Here is a 25508-nt window from a genome sequence, read left to right on the forward strand (position 1 = left end):
CAGGGATCTAATGAAATAAGTCATTTGTTAAACGGAATTTACCAAGGGCTCCAGCGCTCTCTGCCTAACCTCTGATAAAAGACACCAGGAAGGCAGCTCTCCATGGCCTCTGCCAGGTTCACGCAATTCTGTTGGCCTCAGAGACTCTCTTTGCTGGCAGTCTAGTGCTTCTCTACTAGACAGATTGCTGTATCAGAAGTTCTTAACCAATCTCCTTCTACCCATTTGATCTACCAGAGCTTTCTATTCCTACTGTAAAACGGTGCCTAAGGCCTGAAGAATGCAGATCGCTCCCTTCTAGTGGGCTGCTCTCTGCTTCATCCTGGTTCTTCTCTTCCCAGCAGAGCAGTTGTCTACTTGCCAAGAGTCAGCTGTGTTGCGGCCCATATCTATTGATGCCAGTTCTGTTTGTTATGTAATTACATATTTCAATTAAATGTTTCACAACTGATTTAATATAAGTTCAGAAAGAGAGTTGTTGACTCAGTGAATGTTTTGGAAACAGTAAGGTTGAGCTGCTAAAAGTGCTGTGGAATTAGATGTGGGTGAGACAACTCGAAAAACCTTGGGGGCGGAGGGAATCATAAAATCTAGAGGAGCCTACACTGAGATTGTTTCACAAAGGTCTTTACTTTCTCACTCTGCTTTATGGAAAGTAAACCTGGAAATCCTAGTAGATGATGCACTGTTTGAGTTGTTTATGCAGGAGAGGTGGTGTGAACTCTGATCCTGTACTATTTTAAAAGTCAGCCAGAGCCACCAGAACTTGCCCTAAATCCAGAGCTTAGACGTGCATCTGATTTGTTCCTTTAAATTGCAACATAAATATAAGGTATATGTGCATCGTTTTAAAGGATTTCACAGTTTAACCTGTATTTTTTTATCAATTGACCCACCACCTGTCTGTTCACAATGGATAACAGTAGAGGATTTCTGCTGTCTAAAGTTCCTACCATGATACATGATGCATCTGCTATCCACAGCACAAACTCTCTTGGGAACAGCCAATGATGACAGTGCGTTGAGCAGGTGTTTTTGAGCTCACTCTCTGAAGTAGGCACCTAGGGCTGATGGTGTATTCCATGGCCAAAGAAAATATATGTGACTGCCTACCCATACTAACTAGTGTTTGATAGGTAATTTTTCATACACTGCCTTACTCAATCTCCAAGTAACCCTTGGGAGGCAGGAATTATCATTGCTTTATAGATGGGGCTGCTGAGGTTCAGAAGAGTTAGATGACTTGGGCTAAAGACACACACCAAGCAGAGACATGTCTAAGACAAGCCCCAGGCTCTACGGCCTGTGATTGACCCATCGAGACTGGTTTGCCTGTTGATTTGAATGGCAGGGCTTCCCAGGTGGCACGGTGGTAAAGCACCCTCCTGCCAATGCAAGAGATGCAAGAGACACATGTTCAACTCTTGGGTCAGGAAGATCCCTTGGAGTAGGAAATAGCAACTCATTCCAGTATTCTTGCCTGGAAAATGCCAGAAGAGTCTGGCAGTCCATGGCGTCAAAAAGAGTTGGACATGACTGAGCACATGCACGCACATTAACTGATCTGCTCAGTATTGAGATCTGGGTCCTGATGCTGCTAGTTTCAACCTAAAATACGGTTCTCACATTCTTTAGCATCTGGTGAGTTGGACTAGTTTTAGACAAGGAACTTGGGGCCAACCATGCTCTGAGCTTCTAGGTCAGGGCTTTGTGGGAGCAACAAATCTCTGATGAGCCCCATTGCCTCCTGCTGTCATGCTGGCCATGCTGCAGGTGGTCTGTGAGCGAGAGGACACTCTGAAACATTTGAAGTGAGCCACCAGGGCGAGAGGGGACAGCTTTTGGCAACACAAGTCATCTGTATTTTTGCAGCACCTGCTCCCTTTGGTGCAAAATAAGGGTCTATCAGAATTTCCATTATTTCCCCTATTCAGTGGGAGAGCCATTTGGCCAACTCTTTTCCCTCTGGTCTATAATTTGGGACATGGTATGTCAGCTCAGCTAGCACTGCTTTATTATTAAAGTTGTTGTTGGCCATTTTGAGTTAGTATTGACCCAAAGGCACATGTATGTTTTTTGTTCTCCAGATTACTTATGAAAAAGCACAGGAGAGAGGGCCGGCTTTTGGTAAAAGTCAGGGAAAAAACAAAACACCTTGGCAGTTTAAATCAGTGTTTTGTTAAATTTTCTCTGTAATCCATCATTATTGGAATTACCAGAGGAGTTTATTAATTACATGTTTCTGAACTTTGCCCCAGATCTACTCAATCTGATGCTATAGAAATTTAACCTAAAATCAAAATTCTGAGAGCCACTGATTTAAATAAATTACATGGTGCAGTGAGCATCTGTGTAAATTTCCTAGGCTGCTATAACGGAGTACCTCAAACTAGGTGGTGTTAGCAATAAACATTTATTCTTGGACGGTTCTGGGGGCCAGGAGATTGTGTCAGCAGGGCTATGCTCTCTCTGCAGGCTCCAGGGGAGCCTTTATCTTAGTTTCTGGTGTTGTAGGTAACCCTTGAAATTCTTGGACGTGTAGATGAATCACTCTAATCTGCTTCCATTTTGCATGGTGTTCTTTCTGTATCTCCTCTGTTTGTAAGGATGTCAGTCACATCGCATCAGAGCCCCCTTCCCCCCATCAAGTGTGACCCCATCTTAATTTGGTTACATCTACAAAGACCATATTTCCAAGTAAGGTCACCCTCACAGTTACTGGGGATTTGGACTAAATGTATCTTTTTAGGATAAATAATTCAATCCACAACAACTTCCTACATGTTTGCTGACAGGACCTTTTCTCAGTGGAAACAAGGCATACTTTACATCCTAATGTGAAAAATGTGTAGTAGGATTTATGATTATGAGAAATAAGCATTCAACTCAAATTTTTTATTTCACAATAACCATTTGAAATTCCAAAACCATACTTAACGTAACCATACATGAACCATAGTTAATGTAACCATACTTTTAGTCATCAAATCTCCTTCATGTAGAGAACTCTTGACTTTATTTTTCTTTTAAATAATAATTTTTCTGCTAGCAATATAGTAGCAACTTTCTCTTATTTTGTAACTTATTGTAAGGAAAGACATTCTTTCATTATTAGTTTCATTCACTTTTTCATCCAAAAGTATGTTTAATACTATCTCCTATATTCCAGGTGCTATTTTAGTCCTTGAACATATAAAAACAAATGATACTTAAGATTTTATATTATAACATTAAAATATTATTTTTTCTTGTTAGAAATTTTATTTTTTTCCATTGCAAGTATGCATTTATTAATGTCATATTTTATGTTCACATTTTTTCTAGCTTTATTAATTTTTTAAGTTGAACATATACAAAGTATTGATTTGGTACACTTATGTATTGTAAAATGATCACCACCACAGGCTTTAGCTGACACCTCCATCATGTCATATAATTGCTATGAATGTTGAAGATCTACCCTCTTAGTAGTTTCAAGTGTATAAAACATTATTATTAACTATAGTCAACATGCTGTACATCCAGTTCTCAGAACTTATTCATCTTAGAACTAGGAGTTTGCGACCTTTGACCAACATCTCATTATTTCTTCCAGTCCACAGCCACTTTAGTAACTAGCACTCTACACTCTGATTCTATCAGTTTGCTTAAGCCTTCATTATTGAGGGCTTTGCAGTCTGTTGATAGACTCTAAGTGAATTAGACATTACAGTGTTGTTGTTCAGTCACCAAATCATGTCTGACTCGTAGTGACTCCGTGGACTGCAGCATGCCAGGCTTCCATGTCTCTCACCATCTCCCAAGGTTTGCCCAAGTTCATGTACATTGAATTGGTGATGTCATCCAACCATCTCATCCTTGTCACCCCCCTCTCCTTCTGCCCTCAATCCTTCCCAGCATCAGGGTCTTTTCCAGTGAGTCAGCTGTTGGCATAGGTGGCCAAAGTATTGGAGCTTCACCTTCAGCATCAATCCTTCCAAAGCTTGATTTCCTTTAATATTATTGGTTTGATCTCCTTGCTGTCCAAAGGACTCTCAAGAGTTCCCAGCACCACAATTTGAAAGCATCAATTCTTCAGCACTCTGCCTTCTTTATTGTCCAGCTCTCACATCCATACATGACTATTGGAAAGACCATAGCCTTGACTATATGAACCTTTGTCAGCAAAGTGATGTCTTTACTTTTTAACGCACTGTCTAGGTTTGTCATAGCCTTCTGGCCAAGAAGCAATTGTCGTCTAATCTCATGGCTACAGTCACCATCCTCACTGATTTTAGAGTCCAAGAAAACACAATCTGCCACTGCTTTCACCTTTTCCCCTTCTATTTGCCATGAAATGATGGGACCAGATGCCATGATCTTATTATTATTATTTTTTAATATTGAATTTTAAGCCAGCTTTTTCACTCTTCCTCATCTTCATCAAGAGGCTCTTTGTTTCCTCTTCACTTTCTGCCATTAGAATGGTATCATCCACATATCTGAGGTTGTTGATATTTCTCCCAGCAATATTGATCCCAGTTTATAACTCATCCAGCCTGGCATTTTGTATGATGTGCTCTGTGTATAAGTTAAATAAACAGGATAACACTACTGTGGTCAAAGTAAAGAAAATTATGGGGTATGCGGCAGGTGGGAGAGGTAAGAAGATGAGCAAGGAAGGCTTCCTGGAGGAGTTGTCTTTTGAGTAGATGTTTGTAGAAAGAGTAGAAATTTGTCTAGCAAAAAGTATGATAAGGGTGGAGCAAAAGATTAATAAATCTGAAAAACCTCCAGGAGTTTGTTAGGATGGAGCAAAAGGAATGGTGAGCTTGTGCTGGAGAAAGCTTGACAGCATCAGATCATTAAGATTGCGTGTGTTGGGGGTGTTTTCCCTAAGTTTTTCTCTGGAACAGAGTTTGCTAAAGGTTGAACATTATTTTACCTGAAAATCTCTTTTTTAAAAAAGAATGATTTATTTTTGGCAAAGTGCTTTCTATAAAGCTACATATTACTGCATTACTCCTTTCTTATAGATTTACAACAGTCTTTCACTGTTAACGGTTCTAAAACATCCTGTAGAAAGGAAATCTAAGTTAAATTGCTTTAACTTAACATTTCCTAAACTTTCTGATAATGAAACTTCATTATGGAACTATGAATCTCAGTGAAGATAATGCATATAAAATATTTAGCATTGAACCTACTATAAGACACTCAACAAATAATATTTTTCAATAAGCAAATTGAGTGTCTGCTCTTGTGAGCTGTCATGTGAGAAAGAAGTGTGGATGATCCAGTACCTAGAACCAAGTAGCTCAATAGACTAGTTGCGGGGGAAAGACGTGGTCACACACACCGAAACCACTGCAGTGAAGACAGCAAAAAGAAAAGTCACAGGAAGTAGGGGAAGGAGGGACTACTTCTTGTTGGGGGCATGTTGTGAAGAGAGGCATCTCGAGGTGGGGAAAATTCCAACTGGCAGAAATATTAAAGGATTCATTCTAAGCCAGGCAGAATGGCAGCAGGAAAATATTGGGATAGGAAGGCATGGGTTAACTAGGGAGTCAGGTGGACAAGGTGCAAAGAACATGCAAGGTAAACAGAGAATTATAGCGGAAAGATAAAGCCAGATCCTGAAGGGCTCTCACTGAACAGCTTGAATGGGTCCTTAAAGCGGTGGGGAGTCACTGAAGGGCTTTAGAAGATGAGAGGCGTGCTGTCTGGATGTTAACCTGCCACTGGGGCGGAGCATGGACTGGACAGAGGTAAGACAGGCGGTGGGTGTGGTAAGGGCAACCCAGCGCTGTGTTCTCAGAATGAAACTAAATAGCAATTTATCCCTGCATGGAGCATCCATCTTTATAGTTGTTTTTTTTTTTTTCTTTTTTCCTAATTACTATTTGGGAAAACCAAGAAGCAGCTTTGTGTCTTCCAAGGTTGATAAACGGGTTAGTAATGAATCCATTAGCAAGTTGCCTTTGATTCCTACTTCTTATCCACAGAGTAAGTTTGTCTCTTAGCAACACATTTTGAACTTGGCAACACTCAAAGCTCTCTGTGAATGAATAAAGCAAAATGGAGGGAAATGTGGAGTTACTTTGATTTGAGGAAGCATGTCTGTTGTGTATGTATAGGCTGGACATATGCTGGATCCCAAAATCAGGGGGAGCCAGTGAAATGTACACCAGCAGAGTCTGTTTGGTAAAGTTCTCTTCTGGCTGCAGTTGGAAATTGGAAATGGCTTTAAAATACATAAATTTGGCACTTGTAGAAGATTGCCTACTTTTCTTTACCAAAGAAAAGGACAATCATATCAGAGATAATTTTGCAATGGGTGCAAAGGATAGCTAGAAAGCTAAAATAAAGCAGGATAACCCCTACCCTGACCCCATTATCTCTCTGAATGTATCTGGAGGGCCTGCACTGTGCATTTTTAAGTAGAATGGTTCACTGCTTCTAACAAGATTGTATTACAGGTTAACTTCTAAGGACTTTCATCTTTTTATTCACTTAATATACTTATTGACAACATTTGTTTTTAGGCCGCTAAAGTGTTCTAAGCATGGTTTTGACATGGTGAAATGTGAGGTTTATTTTTAGGTTTCCCTACTGGCAGTGTCAAGCTAGATAGAGAAGAGAGACTATGGACTGAAGCCAGTGGGGAGACGCATCTTGTACCTGTCCAGCTAAGGCGTTGTCAGAGCAGACATAACTTTCTACAGTGCATAACGGATTTTTGTAGACTTAGCCACTTACACTAGCACATATCAAGATCCTGGAGTTTCTGTGTATTATTTTATGTTCCTGAGTTCAGAAATGGCTTAGCTGGGCTCTCTCCCAGTTGGATCACTGACAGAGCTGTGATCATTATGTTGGTCAGGTTGTATTCTCTTTTGGAGACTTGGCTGGAGAAAAATCTGTTTCTAAGTGCTTTTAAGTTATTGGCAGAATTTATTCATTTCTTTCTTTTTGCAGGTGTAGTTCTGAGAGCCTCAGTATTTTTTTTTTTTTTTGTCAGATGTCAGCAAGAGGCTGCCCTTAGCTTGTAGAGGCTTCTCTCAATTCCAGACCACGTGGCCTTCTCCATATGCAGTTTATATACTCTCGGTTCATTTGCTAAGACCAGCAGTGCTGAGGGTGACTCGAGAATGAACCTGCAAAGGGTCATAGAATGCAAAGCAATCACAGAGTGACCTGTTTGTTGTAGTGCATTGGTTAGAAGCAAGTCACACATTGAGCCCTGCCCCACCCCAGCACCACCCCCCAACAAAGCAAAGGGGGGAGATTACAGAAAGGTGTGAAGACCAGAAGGTGGGGTTCAGTTGGGTGGGTCACCTTAGAGTCTGTCCTCTAAGGAGGGCATTGGAAGACAGATATTCAGGCTAGGTCCAGAATATATATTATTTAACTTTCTATCTTTGTTCCCTGGTTCACAGTGACTAATGATGAAAGTAAATTTAATTGGGCCCCTTCACTGGTTGGATGTGAGGAGTGGTAACTAAGGAGGAAGATTTGAGGATAACTCTGAGTTTTTTAGCAAGGGTTATCTGAACACTGCTGCTATCAATTGGGACAGGAAAACAAATGGAGGAAATGTTGAAGGTTAAGGGGAGAGTAGGTTAACTTGGAGCCACTTCCCAGATGAAGAAATCTTGTAGAGCAGTTCTTAAAACTTTAATGGGTTGCAGATCACTTGGACATCTTAATACAGTGGTTCTGATGCTTCATGTCTCAGGTTGCACCCTGAGATCTCTATTTCTAATAAGGTCCTAGGCAATGCTGACAGAGTCCTTGGGTAAAGCCTCAATAGCAAGCTTTAAGAACAAGCCTGGGGCTTGCCAGGTGGCACTGGTAGTAAAGAACCCACCTGCGATGCAGGAGACATAATGAGATGCGGGTTTGATCCCTGGGTTGGGAAGATCCTCTTGAGGAGGGCTTGGCAACCTACTCTGGTATTCTTGTCTGGAGAATCCCCATGGACAGAGGAACCTGGTGGGCTACAGTCCATGGGGTCACAAAGAGTTGGACACTACTGCAAAGGACTTCTAATGCTTTTGTTTCTGAACCATCTAAAGCATTTTGAAAATCTACCTTTTAGCAGCTTTGTAAGTTGACATCTAATATTTTTTATTGAGTTTAAATAGTTACAAAGAATATGATTTTCAGTGTGTTGTCACTATTCATATTTTAAAGTAAGCCATTACATCTCTCTTTTAAATGTATCCTCAGGCCTATAAACCATAGTGATTTGATCATCATCATCTATTTTAACAATATACTTGTTTTAACAAGCTTTTCTTATGTAGTCAAAAATTATGCACTATTCCTTTTTCTCATTGAACTTACATTTTCATTATTCTTTCCCAAAGAATCTTATCCTTATGTGATACAATTTTCTGTTGGACTCTTACTGATCAATATCTACTTAGCTACCACAAAAATGCATATAAATTGAAATATTTTAAAAATGAAAAATTTTTATGTCCAGAAAGTTTGAATCTTAAAATTTTCATCTGGTTTAAATTATTTGTTGCATTTAGTTGACAACTTCCTGATGGGTCATATGGTAAAGAATTTGCCTGAAATGCGGGAGACCTGGGTTCAATCCCTGGATTGGGAAGATCCCCTGGAGAAGGAAATGGTAACCCACTCCAGTATTCTTGCTTGAAGAATCCCATGGACAGAAGGGTCTGGGGGGCTGCAATCTGTGGGGTCACAAAGAGTCAGACACAACTGAGTGACTAACACTTTGATCAAAATAACACATAATACAAATTTCAGTAAACACTGAGTAGAATTGTACCAGAAACACATCTTTTGATGAAACAATTGGGGTCAGGGTTCTTTTTTGCTTATCTGCTGTGTCAAGGATAAAAATTACTTTTTGATAGAATGAGATACTATACAAAATCAATTGTCTGTAATTTCTGTCTTAATGTGTTTAAATAAGTGTGTTGCTCAATGCTATGAATACTTTTAAAGATATTTGCAAAAAAGTCAGATAATAATCTATCAAGTTATTTTTAATAATGTATTAATGGATATGTTAGTTCAATTTTCCTTCAAATTTACTGAAAATAAAGATTTGGAAACCATTTCATGTATCTTATAATAGTAAAAATCAGGATAGGTGAGAGCTGTTCTTTTCTTTGTAAAAGAGGAGAAAATGGGGGTAGTGGAGAGATGAAAAGTGGGCAGGATGCTGACTAGAAGCACTTTCTTAGGAAGATGAGTTAGAGGGACAAGGATGCATGGAAACTGAAGGTCTGAAAATATATTCCTTTTAGACTGTTCTTGCTCCCATAACTTTTGAAAAGTCTGTGCACAGGGGTACTACAAGTATTCCAGTTTGAAGACTGCTACAGAGTTCAGAAGAGAGGCTGGGCTGAAGGTAAAATTGGGGTCATAGGAGCAGAAATGCATGCACAGTAAAAGCTGCACAGACCACATTAATTCAGAATTTTAGGAGTAGAGTCTGGATTAAAGGAGGTTTTATCTTATATGTGGAAAGAAGAAAAGTGGGTTGCAGACTCAGGGGTGAACAGGTTTATGGGGAGACTGAAAAACATAGTATATTCAAGTCTTTTAGGAAATCCTAGATCTATGTGTACAGAAGAGACTGGACACGATTATCACCCCTGACCTGTGTTACAGCTGTTTCTCTGTTCAGGGACACTGTGTCAGTTTATCTCTATTTTCTCAGGTGTACATAGGGTGCCTGAGCTAATGAAACTTCATTACTTAAAATGTAGGAAGGACGTGAGGGATGGAGGAAGGAAGGAAATCTGATTCTGTCCTTTTTCTCATTGCCTATTCTTCTTCTGCTCCATCTCAAATGGCTCAGTCCAGGTGACTTTAGAAAGTCCTTTCAACACCAAGATGTTTTGATTCTTTGAATCAACTACATTTTAAAGACATATAAAATATCGGTAAAATGAGTCATGTTTTTTTTAATTTTATTTTGAATAGATCCTTAGAAAATCTTTGTTAGGTATGTTGAATTTATTTTCATAGGGAGACCAGGTGAAAGAAAGAAGGTGACATCTACTACCAACCCAGTGCTGGAAATTTCTTGTTCTCCGCTTTATCAAATACATGATAATGAAACACCATAATCTCAGGATCAAGGAAAGGCTACCTTGACTGAACAAAAGGAAGACAACTAGAGGTTTGCAAGTCACATTCTGAATCACCACTCCCAGAAAGAATGTATTCTCTGTCTCTGACATTCCCAGACCCATTTTGTGCCCACCTCTGTCATTTCTTTGTGCTCGCCTCTTTCTGGGTTGTATGTAGGTTTTTGCCTTTCCTGTTGGTATTTGTGATCAAATAACTTGGGATATTTATGCTTAAACAGCAAGATATTCCCAAGAACAACTGTGGTTCGATATTTTCCATAGAACTAATAATAAACTGCTGCCTAATAACTATGAAGAGTCTGATGCCTTATAAAAAGTGTGGAGGAGGTTGAATTTTCTCAGTAGAGAATCATAGAACTAGAAGAGACCTTTCTTTGTTATAGGAGTAAAATCATCCAGATTTTTTGTTGTTTTGCTTTATTTTTTTCCCCTTATCATCTGAAAAAGTTGGAGAGGCATGATAAAAAGTTCTAGATTCTTACCAACATACTTGCTATATCTCCTCCGTTACTTCTGTTCTATTTCTCTGCTCCTGACCTAATATTCGTTTATACACTTAGCATTTAAATAGGTTAGAGAAGATGCTGATGCTCCAAAGCATCAAGCCAGCAGGGAGAATAATCTAGGATCAAAACTCTCCTTTGTTGCAAATCACAAATGCAGAAAGGCAAAGCTGTTTTTAGCTAATATATCTTTTATCTCTTTTCATCTGTCAAGGCATGCTTGGCATCTTGCAGGGGCTTAATTCTTAAAATTGGATGCAACATTTTGCATGTTGTAAATTTTCTCTATAGCTTTCATCAGAGGCTTGAAAAGATAAATTTTGCTCTTTATAAAGGTAAAGAACCACCAGTTTGCTGGGCTAATTTTTCTGCATGGCATTGAGTGATTCCTAGGGTTTCCCTAGTGAAGCATAGAATTCATACTACCTCTCACCCTCCAATCTTGTGAAACTTGGGCACTTTGGCTATATAAAGACTAAAGTTTGCCCTCTGTTTCTATTCTCTTAGAACAATTCTCTTCTCTAGGTCCAGACAATCTTAACTGCATTTTTCATGAAAAATTCAGAGGCAATGATGAGAATTCTCTTTCAGGGTCTGCTTGTAAGTGGGAAATGCTGTCGATATAATCTGATAGTAATTCCTAAGTACTGAACTCCCACTACCTCCCCTAACATTTAGAGTCCTCACTATGTGTCAGGCATGCGCTAAGCACTTTATGAACATTGTCTCATTTCATTTTTATAATAACCCTTTTAGATAGGCATTATTGTCCCATTACAGGTATTGCCTTACGGGTAAGGAAACGATAGCCCAGAGAGATAAGGACCTTGGGTGGTAGTGACAAAGCTAATGCTTGAAATCCAAAGACATACTGAGACTATTTGTTTATAGAAGCTGATCTAGTTTATCAAACTATTTCTGTCAATTAGGTGACATTAGGTAATGGTGTGATCAGTCTGTTAATGAAGGGGGAAGCAGAGAAATCAAAAAGCTGGTAGAGATAGGATGCGTTTGGTTGGAACCCTTGGAATCTATTTCTTATATCCCCTTGATCATCAACTTCTGAAGGTACATTAGGATAGTGACTTAATATTTCTGTGCTGTTTCTTCTGTAAAATTTAAAACTTCTATTGATTACAGAAGTTAAAATAATAGGTAGCAATCAAGAATTTCAACAAAGGAAATAATTATGATAATAATAAAATAAATAATAATGCATCTGTAGATTCAGATTAAAGACCTGAATGCAGGAAGACCTCAGGTTTCCTTTGCGGAAAAGATCCCTTTGTTAGTATTATCTTGAGTGTGGTTCTTATGCTCAGTAAGTGAATTCTAAATCTTTCCTCCAGGTTTCTCCCCCTTCTCCCTCTCAGTCTCTCCCTGTTTCTCCCTTTCTTTTCCCTTCATCCTTCTCCCTACCCTGTCCTTCTCCTCTCACCCCCTCTCTTCCCCTCTTGCTTCCCCGTCTTGGATTACAAAGACAGCACTGTGCCTGGGAGAGTGCCGAAGGGTGTCGGGGGAGATGAAAATGAGGCCAAATAAGTTTTAACAAACTCTGCCTCTCTTTGCAGCTGCTGTTTGGAAAGCAGGCTTCCTGCCACTCTGGGCCTGAACCTGCCAAATGCCTGATCCTGGGCTGAGCCCCAGGACCTCAGCCACAGACCACTGTCTATGGCATTTCCAAATGCGGTCCCTCAGCTGTGCTGCAGGCAATAAATATCTCTTTCTGTAATGGGGAAATGGGCCCGTGAAATCTATCCGTTCATCCTGCAGAGCCTCTGCCCGGCTGCCTCTTTATTTTCACCCAAATTGCATTATTGCTCTTTAAGATAGAATCTGGAGACATTTATCAAGTGCCTGTGTGCCAGAGTTCTCAGTATTAGAATATTCTCAAATTCTCCAAGGGAGAGATCAATAGAAAATTATAGCCAGAAGACTGATTAGCAAGATAACGTGGAAGATATTCTTTTTTCCTAGAGACTGTAGCCAGCCCAAATCACATTTAAATTTCTTAGCCCCCTGTTATTAAAGATAGTAACTCAAGGTTTTAACGTTAGAAATGTTAGGTTTATTTTCTTAACATTAAATAATAGAACTGGGACTGCTACATACAGCTAGTTTAACGTGGCAGATAAACAAATAACAATAATAATAACAAATAAACACATAATGTTTTATAATAACAAATAAAAGTTATTATTTTATTGATGTATATTTTGTTGGCCAATCATGGAGTTTCTTTATATATCATCTTATGTAATGACCAAAACAGCCTTGCAGAACAGATATTTTAATTGACTTTTAAAAATAAGGAAAGCGAAGCTGAGAAAATTTGGCCATAGGTTTTCTTACTAATAGTATACATCTTAAATTTACATGCTGGAAAATAGACATGTTCTTGCATTATTGGTAGGAATGTAGATGTAGTAGATAATTTTGCAACTGGAATCAAAATTAAATACAAATAAAACATGATCTTTTTTAAAAAAATGATACCATCTGTATATACATATACATACACAGTTATCTTTTTATCTATTTTTTCTTTGGATAAAAGTTATGGAATGATATACATGGTTATCTCTATGAAATGATACCAGAGGACTATGGAGAGAAAGAGAGCTGTTATTTATAACTTTATGCTCATCTCAACTTTTGATTTATTATTTTTTGCCAAGACCATATATTGCCTTTATATTACAAAAAACTAGTTTGAAATAAAATGAAAGTGAGCCTGGTCTTTGACCCTGCATTATTTTAGTAATGTATCCAAGAAAATAATTAAATAATTGCGCACAAATAAGTAAAGAAAAATATTCATTCCAGTGCCATTCAGTTCCGTTCAGTTCAGTCGCTCAGTCATGTCCTACTCTTTGCGAGCCCATGAATCGCAGCACTCCAGGCCTTCCTGTCCATCACCAACTCCCAGAGTTTATTCAAACTCTTGCCCATCGAGCCAGTGATGCCATCCAGCCATCTCATCCTACGTCATCCCCTTCTCCTCCTGCCCCCAATCCCTTCCAGCACCAGGGTCTTTTCCAATGAGTCAGTTCTTGGCATCAGGTGGCCAAAGTACTGGAGTTTCAGCTTCAGCATCAGTCCTTCCAATGAACACCCAGGACTGATCTCCTTTAGGAGGGACTGGTTGGATCTCCTTGCAGTCCAAGCCATTAGGAGCACCTAAATATCTATCAGTAGATCTTCAGTTCAGTAAAATACAGTGAATTCATATTGGAGAAGGGAATGGCAACCCACTCCAGTATTCTTGCCTGAAGAATTCCATGGACAGAGGAGCCCAGTAGCTTTCAGTCCATAGCGCTGCAAAGAGTTGGACACGACTGAGCATGTACACACCAGGAGATTCATATAATAGAGTGCCAGAGAATTATCTTTAAGAGTAAATAGTTGTATGCCTATTGACATTAAATTCTCTCCAACTGATGTTCACCAGGATACACCTGTAATTTAACAAGTTAAGATTCCTGTTGCAAGGAGGAAAAGCATAGCATAGAGAACGGTGGGACATCTGAGTTAGAGGAAGTTAGAAGGGACTTACTTACGAAGGTGGGTTTAAGGAAACAGGGCTTTGCTGTGGGTTGGATACTGTCAAACAGTGGAGCAATTCTGTGAATGTATATCTTAATCTTTTCTGGGAGGAAGACAAAGTAGAGCAAAGTTAAAGTTATAAAAGATAAAGAAGCAGCAATCACTGGTACTAGTCAGAAAACAGGAATATCTGATTATTTTTCTGGTGGCTTGGACAGTGTTCATGTTTCATCCATGTTCAGACCTGGTACAGGTTGTCTTGTTTTTATCTTGATCCATCATAGTCACAGAGTGGGCTTGTCAATTGTTGATGTTCTGTGAAATTATTTATGTTTAACAAAAGAACATCAGGTTCTAACTGTAGTACCAGGCCAGCTCTCAGATGTCAGAGGTTGCTTTTCTCCTTCTCTGAAGACACCCATGATATATTCAGTAAAAGATAAAAGCAAGATACAGAACATTACTTATGATGTAATCTTATTACAGAAATAGCAACACCTATTTTGTTTGGACATAGAGATAAGGTTGGAAGAATAGATTCCTCATTATCAAAAATGATCCATGAAACAAGGTTAGATTGGGAGATTTTTTTTTAAACTTTCTGCTTTTCTGTTTTGCTTGAAATTTTTAAAAATAATGAGTACATATAATTTTTACAAGCAAAGCAAGCAATTAAAATAATTCCAAGTGGAAAATAGAAATTGGGACATCTGTCTGAATAACCATGTTTGTTTCTGTCCACCCAGTGCCCACGTGGTGAATGTATTCTCTTTTCCATACTGAATCTCTCCCATGGTAGAATTTGAAGAAAAGGCCACATCTTTGATTTTTTAAACATATGGTGGCCACAGTTTGAGTTGTATATGATCATTAGAGGAATAGGGATGGGGGAGGTGGTTTGAGCTTCAATAAGCAAGATAGTTTTTTTAGCGCTCTTCTCCAGCTTTTTAGCCCTTATGATAGACAACTATATAACGGTACGAGCTAGTGTGAGCACATATTATACGAGTGACCCACTTAGTGGTCCAACTTAATTTTTGATAGTGCTCTAGCTCTCACAAGTACTCTGGTTTGGATACCAGGTTACATAGTTGCTTCAGGAAGACCTTCCCAGAGAAAGGATGGTTGGGATGAGAGACTTGACAAACGCAGAGGGAATTGTCTGGGATTAAAGAGAATGCCAGGCAGATGGAGCAGTGTGTGCTGAGGCCCACAGTGAGGGCAGCAGGGCGCGTTTGAGGAACTGAAAGGCCCGTGTGGCTGGAGCTCAGAAGGAATTAGGTGGAACACGATAAAGGATAAAGCTGGAAAGCAGATTTGGGAGCTGAGTATGTTGGGCTTGTCGATCTCATTAAGGAGTCTGGACTTTATCTTGAAAACCACGGGAACCCCCAAAATTATTTTCAGCAAAATATGATGTGATCAAGTCAATATTTTGAAATGAGTCTTTTGTCAGTAGTGAGGAGAGGTGCGTAGGGCCAAGAAGAGTTGTTTCATGGAGGCCCTTTAGAGAGTCGTTTCCAAAAGCCAAGTGAGAAGGGATGGTGCCTTGCAATATAATACTGTCAGTGGAAATGGTGATAAAGGGACCAGATGGATACATATACAGGAGTTAACACAGCATTCCTTTAAATATTTTAAACTGCATCCATAACTCCAAGCCCTAGATAGGACATGTATACATAAGACAGCCCAGGGGCAAATAATGAAAATGGATTATGGTAAACCCAACCTTCGTATCAGCAGAAGTTGACCAAGATTAATTACATCATCATCTTATCCTGCATATTATGCCAGCCCCTAAACTGCCTCGCTTTGAGTCTCCTTTCTGCACCTATGAAGACACCACTAATCGATCACAGCACTCTCCTTCTGAGCCCTGGCATGGTCAAAGAACCATTTTCAAATCAACATTCCTAAATCAACTTTCCAAGCAGCCTCTGAGAACTGCTCAGGATTATTCCACATGAAAAAAGTCTATCTGCCATCTTGCCTGTTTCGGAGATAACTTACTGCACAAAGTCCTCTATCCCTTTATCTTTCTCTCCTGTACCAGGCCATCTGAGCATCTGGAATGCAGAGCTGGAAGAGTTAAGTTAAAAAGAGCTCTGTGGACACTCCGCCTTATTTGGATCCAGAAGGATCTACACATATATTATGAGATTAAAATGAGATAAGCCCAGGGGGAAAGGAAGCATGTTCATTTGGATTGAGGACATGTTTGCCATTACAATGTGCTTCAGGTCTGGCATTGCTGTGCAGGGAAATCTGGTGTGTGTGTTTTTTTTTCCATCTTCTCCTCTGATTTAAAAGACATGCTGACTACAGGGAGAATGGACTAAGGGAAGCATCCTACCATTCACAGTGTGCTGGTAGATGTCTCATATGCTAGTTGGCAAAGTAGTGGAATTGCTCTTAAGTTAGTTTAAAAAAAAAAGTAGCATTCAATTACCTTAAAAATGGGCTTCATTTGGAGAGTTTCGTTTAACATATTATGGGTACAATCTCATTTTGTTTTTTTTTTTTTAACTTTATTTTGCTAATGCAAGGCAGAAGAGTTCTATGCCCTAAATAAATAAACCAAGGTCTCACTGGGGAGGGTCAGAGATCTGGGATTTTCATATTTTGGAGAAATTGATTTAGTTTTCCCAAATCATTTTATAATAGAGAAAAACAGTAGCAGTGTCAGCCATTCACAGTTATGGGGATCACAGAATTTTGTAAATGCTCAACTCAGCCCAAGAGATAAAAAAAAAGAAACCCTTTCCACTTGCCCTACCTGCCCAAAGAATCAACTATCTTAAGATTCTTGCTTCTTTCAGAAATTGCTTCAAACAATTCCATTTTTTCCCCAGACTCTCTGTCTTGCCTTTGCTATTTTATTTCTTGGGATTGTACCTCTGCAGGGGAAATCCTTTGTGCAGTGAAGGAGCTGAGAGCCAGGACTCTGAAGTTACCCAGGCCTCCTAGTAAATCTAGGCACAACAACTTATGAACAATATAATATTGACTATTTCACTGAACCTCTTTGAGTCTCATTTTTGTTTGTTTGTTTGTTTTGTTTGCTTTCATGTAGAAAATGGGGATAGGAATAGTTCCTACTTTAGAGTTACTTGTGCATTAAATGAAATTGTACAGGTGAAGTGGTAATCACTAAATGGGTATTAGCAGTGGCCATTATTGTTGCTGTTGCTATTCTTTTAATCTGTAGGGCTTTGATCCAAGCTCAGGCCCTCATAATTTGCCAGCTTCTGTAGCTCTGCCAATAGTCCCAGTGGGTACTGTGGCAATAGTGCATGGTGATGTGGAGGCGGTGGTGGTGGCTGAGAGGGAGAGAAGAGAGGTTGGGGGAAGCAGGCATGGTGCAGAGAAGGAGGCTCAGTGAACACCTGGAGTCAGCAAGCACCACACAGTCAAAACTGTGAGTACTGAATCCACAAATGAGAAGCGTTTCTTATCCAAAGTGCAGTGCAAGTGTTGAGTAAAAACTAATAATAAGAAATTCTTGTAATGCCTAATCATGCTTGAAATGTACTCTGACATGGAGCTTCTGCCCTTGGCATTTATAGTAGTTGAATGGTTTAATATCAAGAGCAACCATTTTGAATAATTGTGCTTGGACCACTTGAAAAGAAATGTTCATAGCCTGTCCAGTCAGAAAACAAGAAGTGATTTCACTTAACCATTGAGAATGTTAACTCAATGTTAACTTGCTGCTGGCATAGCATTGATCTCCACCTGCCTGATTAGACAATTGTAGTTATGTGGTTCCTGTCAAATACACCTGGATTCTTAGTAAATACCCTGCTTTATGTCTACTGGGACTCAAAATAGAACCAACTTAAAATCAGGATAGAGTTATTTAGGATTCTATCTGTATATGGAAAAATGGATCAATTTTTTAGGCCTGGAATCATCAACCACACACACAAAAAACTTTAAGTTCTTATGTATGATGGAATTACACGAAGCTATCTTTAGTAGGTATAACTTCTGATTTCAAAGAAGTTATCTTCTTTGTGGTTGGAGTAGTTATTAGGAACCATACAGCCAGCATTTAAGTCCTGGCTCTGCCAGTGGCTAACTTTGTCACCTTGAAAAAAATCTATCTCTCTGTGCCTCTCTGGCAATAATAAAGGTATCTACCTCAGAGGGATGTTTTGAAGATTAAACAAGTTAATATGTGCATATTGGTTTGCCCTAGATGCAGGCAAGAAGGCAAGGGATGCATTGTCCATGGAGAGTTTAGAAAGAATAATGAAACCACATGGAAGTCTGGAAGCTTTTTCCTTTACTCACATGGTTGCCCTTCCAAATGATTCCAGTCCAAAAGTGTACTGCTCCTTCTACCCTGACCCTTAGTTACACAACTGGGAAACAGTGTTGAAAGCAGCGCTTGGTACAGAAAGTTCTCAATGCATTATCACACAATACATTGTCATTATATTTTTTTTTGAAGTTCCAGCTCTCATTTCCATTCAAAATCTTTCAGTGGTTCCCTCCTGCCAGTAGAAAGGTGGTTCAGACTCAGCCTGCCATTCAAGGCTCTTCTTACCTGCTTTCAGCACTTTGTTCTCCTAGTCAGATACTCAGTAGACACTTTCTTTTAACCTACAGGAAAACCGAGAGAATTATTTTTTCTGGAACCCTTGAGGCATATAGTGTATCCTTTCTCCTATCTTTTTTTGAAAAAACACTTTAAATATAAAATTTTTGAGCTGTAGCTGATTAACATTGTTGTTAGAGTTTCAGGTGAACAGTGAAGGGACTCAGCCATACGTATACATGTATCTATTCCCTCTCAATCTCCCCTCCCATCCAGGCTGCCATATAACATTGACCAGAGTTTCCTGTGCTATACAGTAGCTCCTTGTTGGTTATCCATCTTAAATATAGCTGTGTGTACATGTCTATCCAAAACTCCCTAACTATCCCTTCCCCCATCCTTCCCTCTGGCAACCATAAGTGTATTATCTAAGTCTGTGGACCTATTTCTGTTTTGGAAAGAAGTTCATTTATATCATCTTTTTATATTCCATATATAAGGGATGTCATATGATATTTCTCCTTTTCTGTCTGACTTACTTCACTCAGTATGATAATCTCTAAGTCCATCCATGTTGTTACAAATGACATTATTTCATTCTTTTTAATGGTTGAGTAATATTCCATTGCATATATGTTCCACATCTTTATCCATTCCTCTGTCAATGGATATTTAGATTGCTTCCATGTTGTGGCTGTTGTAAACAGTGCTGTTCTAAACAGTGGGGTGCATATATCCTTTTGAATGAGAGTTTTCTTTTTTTTCTGGATATATGCCTAGGAGAGGGATTCCATGGTCATATGATAGCTCTATTTTTAGTTTTTTAAGGAACCTCCATACTGTTCTGCATAGTGGCTATACCAGTTTAAATTCCCACCAACAGTGTCGGAGGATTCCCTTCTCTCCTCTCCTTCTCCAGCATTTATCATTTGTGGATTTTTTGATGATAGCCATTCTGGCTCGTGTGAGGTGATATCTCATTGCAGTTTTGATTTGCATTTCTCTAATAATTATCAATGTTGAACATCTTTTTATGTGTTTATTGACCATCTGTATGTCTTCTTTGGGGAAATGTCTATTTAAGTGTTGTGCCTATTTTTTTCATTGAATTGTTTGCTTTGATACTGTTAGGCTTCATGAGCTATTTGTAAATTTTGGAAATGCATCATTTGAAAGTCCTAACAGAAATCAAAGAAGAAAAAGAAGTAAAGGGAATCCAAATTGGAAATAGGAAAAGTACAACTTAAACTGTTTGTTACTCTTTGTAGATGACGTGATACTATACAAAGAAGATCCTAAAGATGCTACCAGAAAACTACTAGAACTCATCAATGAATCTGATAGTCTCAGGTTACAAAATTAACACACAAAAATCTATTGCTTTTCTATACACTAACAATGAAAGATCAAAAAGAGAAATTAAAAAAAAAAACAATTACATTTACCATCACATCAAAAAGAATACAATATCCTAGGAATAAGCCTGCCTAAGAAGACAAAATATTTGTACTCTGAACACTATAGGACACTGATGAAAGAAATTGAGGAAGATGCAAACAGATGGAAAGATATGCCATCTTTCCATAGATGTTTGTGTGTTGGAAGAAGCTATATAGTCAAAGTGACTATACTACCCAAAGCAATCTACAGATTCAATGCAATCCCTATCAAATAATGACATTTTTCATGGAACTAGAACAAAAAAAAATCTTAAAATTTGTATGGAGACACAAAAGACCCTGAATAGCCAAAGCAATCTTGAGAAAGAAAAATGGAGCTAGAGGAATCAAGCTCCCAAACTTCAGAGTATATTTCAAAGCTACAGTCATCAAAATGGTATGGTACTAGCCCAAAAAGAGAAATATAGATCAATGGAACATGATAGAAAGCCCAGGAATAAACTTATGCACCTATGATCATTTAATCTATGACAAAGGAGGCAAGACTAAACAATTTTGGAAAGACAGTCTCTTCACCAAATGGTGCTGGGAAAACTGGATAGCTATGTTAATAAAATGAAATTAAAACATACACAAAAGTAAGCTCAACATGGATTAAAGACATAAATGTGAGACCAGACACTATAAAACTCCTAGAGGAAAACATTGAGAGAATCCTCTCTGACATAAATCATAACAATATCTTTTTTTTAGTCTGTCTTCCAGAATAATGAAAATAAAAACAAAAATAATTTAAAAATGGAATCCACTTAAACTCAAAAACTTTTGCACAGCAAAGTAAACAGTAAACAAAACAAAATGAAAAGATACCTACAGATTGGGAGAAAATATCTCCTCTCTTCTTGCCTGAAGAGCCTGTGTTCTTAAAGACCTAACTTAAACCTATACTGAATTCCTCTATCAAAATGTTGCTCTTGCTTAGAACTCCCTTAGCATTTCATCTTTTTTTAAAAAGAATTGTCTTTTCCTGCTTTTCACCTAGTTACTTCAATACTTTCTCTCTTCCAATGGACTCTCGATTCCTTGGGACAGAATCTAAGTCAAGTTGACCTTTGATTTCTCACACTGCCTTCCATAGTACTTTTCTCCTCATGAATATTAATAAAGACACATTGATTGAATGCATTCCAGGAACTACTATGGAGTGAAAGGCAAAGCCTGTCTTCTAAGGGGTCATAACTTGCCACCATCAGTGTTATTTAGCAGTAGTAGACAATTAGCTACACCTTATATTTTATTCGGCTCTTTCTAGACATTTAGAAATTGGCTAACATGACAGAGGTAATTGACTGCACAAGTTGGTATATGAAAATATTGTTAAAGATGGTCATTAAAGTTACACATATTGAGTGCCTGTTGTAAGTATAGCAAAAATACACTAGAGATGGCTCTAGAAGTAGAAGAAATCATTCTTGCCCCTAGGGAGCTTACGGTTTGGTTGGTGAGGGGAAAAAAAAAACAGTTATGCTAGAAACTAAGCCAGACTTATGAAGTAATGTATAAACACGTGTATAGGTCTTCCTTGACTTGGATGTCAGGTTATGTCCTGACAAACTTATCATAAGTTTACAATATCTTAAGTGATAAAATGCATTTGATACACCTAAACTACTGAACATCATAGCTTAGCCTAGCCTACCTTACGTGTGCTCAGAACAACTTACATTTAGCCTACAGTTTTGTAAAATCATCTAACGCAAAGCCTATTATTTTTACAGTCAAGTATTGAATACCTCTTGCAATGTATTGTATACTGTGCTGAAAGTGAAAAGCAGAATGGTTATATGAGTACAGATGATTGTAAGTATAACAGTTGTTCATCCTGGGATGGCTGGAAAATGATGCCAGCATCATGAGAGAGGATTGTACCACTTACTGTTACCCTGGGAAAAAGTCAAAATTCAAAATCTGAAATTAGATTTTTACTGAATGTATATGACTTTTGCACCATCACTAAGTTGAAAAATTAAGTCAAACCCCTGTAGGTCAGGGACTGTCTGTATAGAGTGTGTACACCTTTGATGAAGAAATGTCCGTATATTTGTGGAGAAAAGACGTTACCTGAAAGGACAGTCATTCAGGGTTATTTTGAAAGGAGGACGTGGTGATGTGGGGAGCAGGTATTCTGGGTGTCCTCTGCTCACCCCACAGGATCTGCTCTTCACCCTTGTCACCCCATTTTATGCGCCGGTGGCTCCCCTTGATGCATGGATAGACCCTCTGCCGTGGTGTCAGCATCCTGTTGTGTTCAGTCAATGAAGGCAGTGTCAGGAGCTAGAGAGACTTGATGGGCAGGGGAGGGTGAGGCTGGGACCCCCCATTTCCTTTCCTACTAGGATGCAGGTTGGCTGCTTTCTTCTCAAGAGGATGCCAACTTCAGCAACCTTCGGAGGGCTTCTGAAACAGCTCTCTTTCCTTACGCCTTCAGGTCTAGAGGGGGTGTAACTCTTTGCTACTGCAGCCCTAGGGTGCTTCTCCATCCAGTGATGGTAAATTTACCTTGAATCTGCTTAGACCTGGGAAACAGCCCTTGTAGTCCATTCTCCACAATGACTCAGTGTGAGTGGACGATCTGTTTCTAGCCAAGATCCTGACTAACACACACTTGAAGGCTAGTGCAGTAATTCAGTTCCACAACACGTACTGAACATCTTTACGTGTCAGGTGAGGCTCTAAGCACTGGGGATAAAACAAGATTAAAACAAAATATCTTCCCCTGAGGAAGCTCTAGTCTAACAGAGAAGACAAACAACGTAAGTTGGTGCAAATTGAGAATGGATGTTAGAAGAGTGCTTTTTCTAACAGGATGAGACTGAAGGCAGACTTATGAAAGAGATGACTAAAGCTAAAACCAACTGACATTTCATCATCAATATATATTTTGGATTTTTAGAATCAGAAGGCATAGTAGCTGCTTATCTGGACCAATGCCTTTATTTTACAGAGGAGAAATTGCAGGGTCTGTTGAATTAAATTTACCTGTCCCCTTTACTTCTAGTGAGAAAACAGGTGTGAGACCCAAGTCTTCTCACTTCTTGTCAGTGTCCTCTCTCCCTGCCTCTTTAGACTGTAGTCACTGCCAGTTCTAACTTCACCCATGTCCTCCCTCTCTCTGCCTTGGCGCCTTCCTCCTGAACCATTTTTCATTTTGAAGCACTTGAGTGTTTGGAGCAAGGAGGGCAAACTTATTGATTTCAATATTCTCATTGTCACAGTCAGAGGGAAAGGTGAAGAGGGCTGAGACATATGGAGGTGAAGTATGTGGTTAAGGACAGACCACCAACACTAATCCTCCTGCCTCAGGAAGCAATCTGAGTGTCTGCAGGCTTTGAAGTGTTTCCAAGCCTCCTCCCTGTTGTGCTTGTGAGCTTTCTGGATGCCGGAGCCCGATTGGGGCCCTAATAAACATCCTGTGAGGGGCTGATTCATCCTCCCTTCCACCAGCACCAGAGAGAGGCTCAAGTGCAGGGTAAAATTTTCCACATGGTATCTTAGGTGGTAGGAAAAGAAGTTTCTTTGTATGAAATAACTTTGAATGTTACCACTTAACTTGTTTAAGTCCTGAAAGACTAGGGCTGTTTCTGTGAGAAACTGGATGACTTGGAGTCATATTCAACTTTAGGGTTTTAATAAACACAGTAACTTGTATTTGTGGACTGATTACTATGTGGCAGACGCTGTCCTGAGGGCAATGCATGTATTGACTAATTTAATTCTGTGAAGTAAGATACTGTTATGAATCTTTTGATGATTAATATTAATTTATCTGTATTATAGATTAGGAAACAGAGCCATAGAGTAGAAGTAACTTGACCTAGTTCACATATCTTGTGAGTGTGGGGCAGTGATACAACCCAGGTACCTGGCCTCAGAGCCAGTCTTGTGCATGATGTTAAGATGTTTTTATAGTCATTCAAAAGCTAGCCTGCTCTTATATTTGCTTTTCTTTGATTCCCTTCTATTTTCTAGAGTTCCTCTATTTCCAGGCATAAGGATAGGGGACTTTGGGGGTAAATATGTAACCTCTGGGAGCAGGACCTTAACACAGAAATCTTATGAGGTTTTAAATGGAAGATCTTACCTTAATAAAAATGATAAATTTGACTCAAGAAAGAAGTAATATGATATGTGAGGTGATGATGCTTAGGTGTTCCATGCACTACCTAGCTCAGTGGAAATTCTCTTTATGCTAGGGTGGCTGATTGCAGGACTGGTTTTCTGGGACACGGGACTTTTCGTGCTAAAACTGGGGAAGTTCTATGTATACTGGGATGAGTCTGTTGCTTTATGCATTTTGGCAGTCAGTTGAAGCTCACTTCTTTCCCCAAATCCTGGAATCAACCTTACCTTAATACAGAGTATGTTTGTTTGTTTTTAATCACATAGAGCACACATTTAATCTCATAGAGCACACACCACCAGCATTTGAGTCACTTGGGACCCTTGTTAAAAATACTGATTACTGACTACTCTACAGATTTACAGAAGTGTGATAGGCAGGCAGGGTAGAGTTGAAACTTAGGGAATCTGCATATTTAAAATAAACCTGCCAAATGATTCTTATAAATGTTTCCAAACTACTTACCCGGTCTATAAGGAAATGCAGAAATCACACTTTAATAGCTTAGGTGCTCTGGATCTATCACTCTTGTGCTATTCTTGTTCTGAGTTATCATCTCAGTTCCATTCGGTGGAATCCTGCTTTGTTTCTCTGTCCTTATTTGGAGCACAATGTCAAGAACTGTGTTTCTGGTCTCTACTTCATACTTTGCAGTCTATTCTCTGCCATGAAAACTCACCCAGTTCCCTGTTTTCTATGAGGTCGAGGCCCCTCCCTGCCCTCTCTGTCCTCCTGGAAGTTCGTCTTTCCTGAAGCCTTACTACCTACAGAGCTTGAGGCAGTCAAACTCTAGTCTGTCTCCTTCCAGCTTCCTGGTTCCACCTTCCTATCTTCTGATAGCATATAAGATTGAGAAGTAAAGCAGTTGTTTCTCTAATTCTCATAAGACTGCCTGTTACATTGTCAATAGCTTGAAACATCTACATTGACTTTGAAAACTGGCTCCATTGGCACCTGTATCTACCTAAGCCAAAGCGCATATGTATTTATCTAAGCAGTGAATTTGATCCCAGCCACTGCATAGGTAGGACTCCATGCTCACTGGCTTCTCTGTAATCTGATAGTCCACTGTATTTATTTGCAAGTAAACAGCAGCCCTCGGGGTTCCCTGGTAGCTCAGCTGGTAAAGAATCTGCCTGCAATGCAGGAGACACTGGTTCAATTCCTGGGTCAGGAAGATCCGCTGGAGAAGGAATAGGCACCCACTCCAGG

At 39.2% G+C, this 25508-nt stretch overlaps 1 long non-coding RNA gene across 1 annotated transcript in view; it reads left to right on the forward strand.

Annotated features, from left to right (window-relative positions):
* The window catches only part of LOC110133273 (uncharacterized), a 35285-nt gene extending 24895 nt beyond the window's left edge, over positions 1–10390 (forward strand). Inside the window, exon 4 of the long non-coding RNA XR_002312740.2 lies at positions 9997–10390. This is a non-coding gene — a long non-coding RNA (uncharacterized lncRNA). The remainder of the gene's footprint in view (positions 1–9996) is intronic.
* Positions 10391–25508: the final 15118 nt, after the last annotated feature.

This window comes from Odocoileus virginianus, chromosome 26 (genome assembly GCF_023699985.2).
Source record: "Odocoileus virginianus isolate 20LAN1187 ecotype Illinois chromosome 26, Ovbor_1.2, whole genome shotgun sequence".
Classification (NCBI taxonomy): Eukaryota; Metazoa; Chordata; class Mammalia; order Artiodactyla; family Cervidae; genus Odocoileus; species Odocoileus virginianus.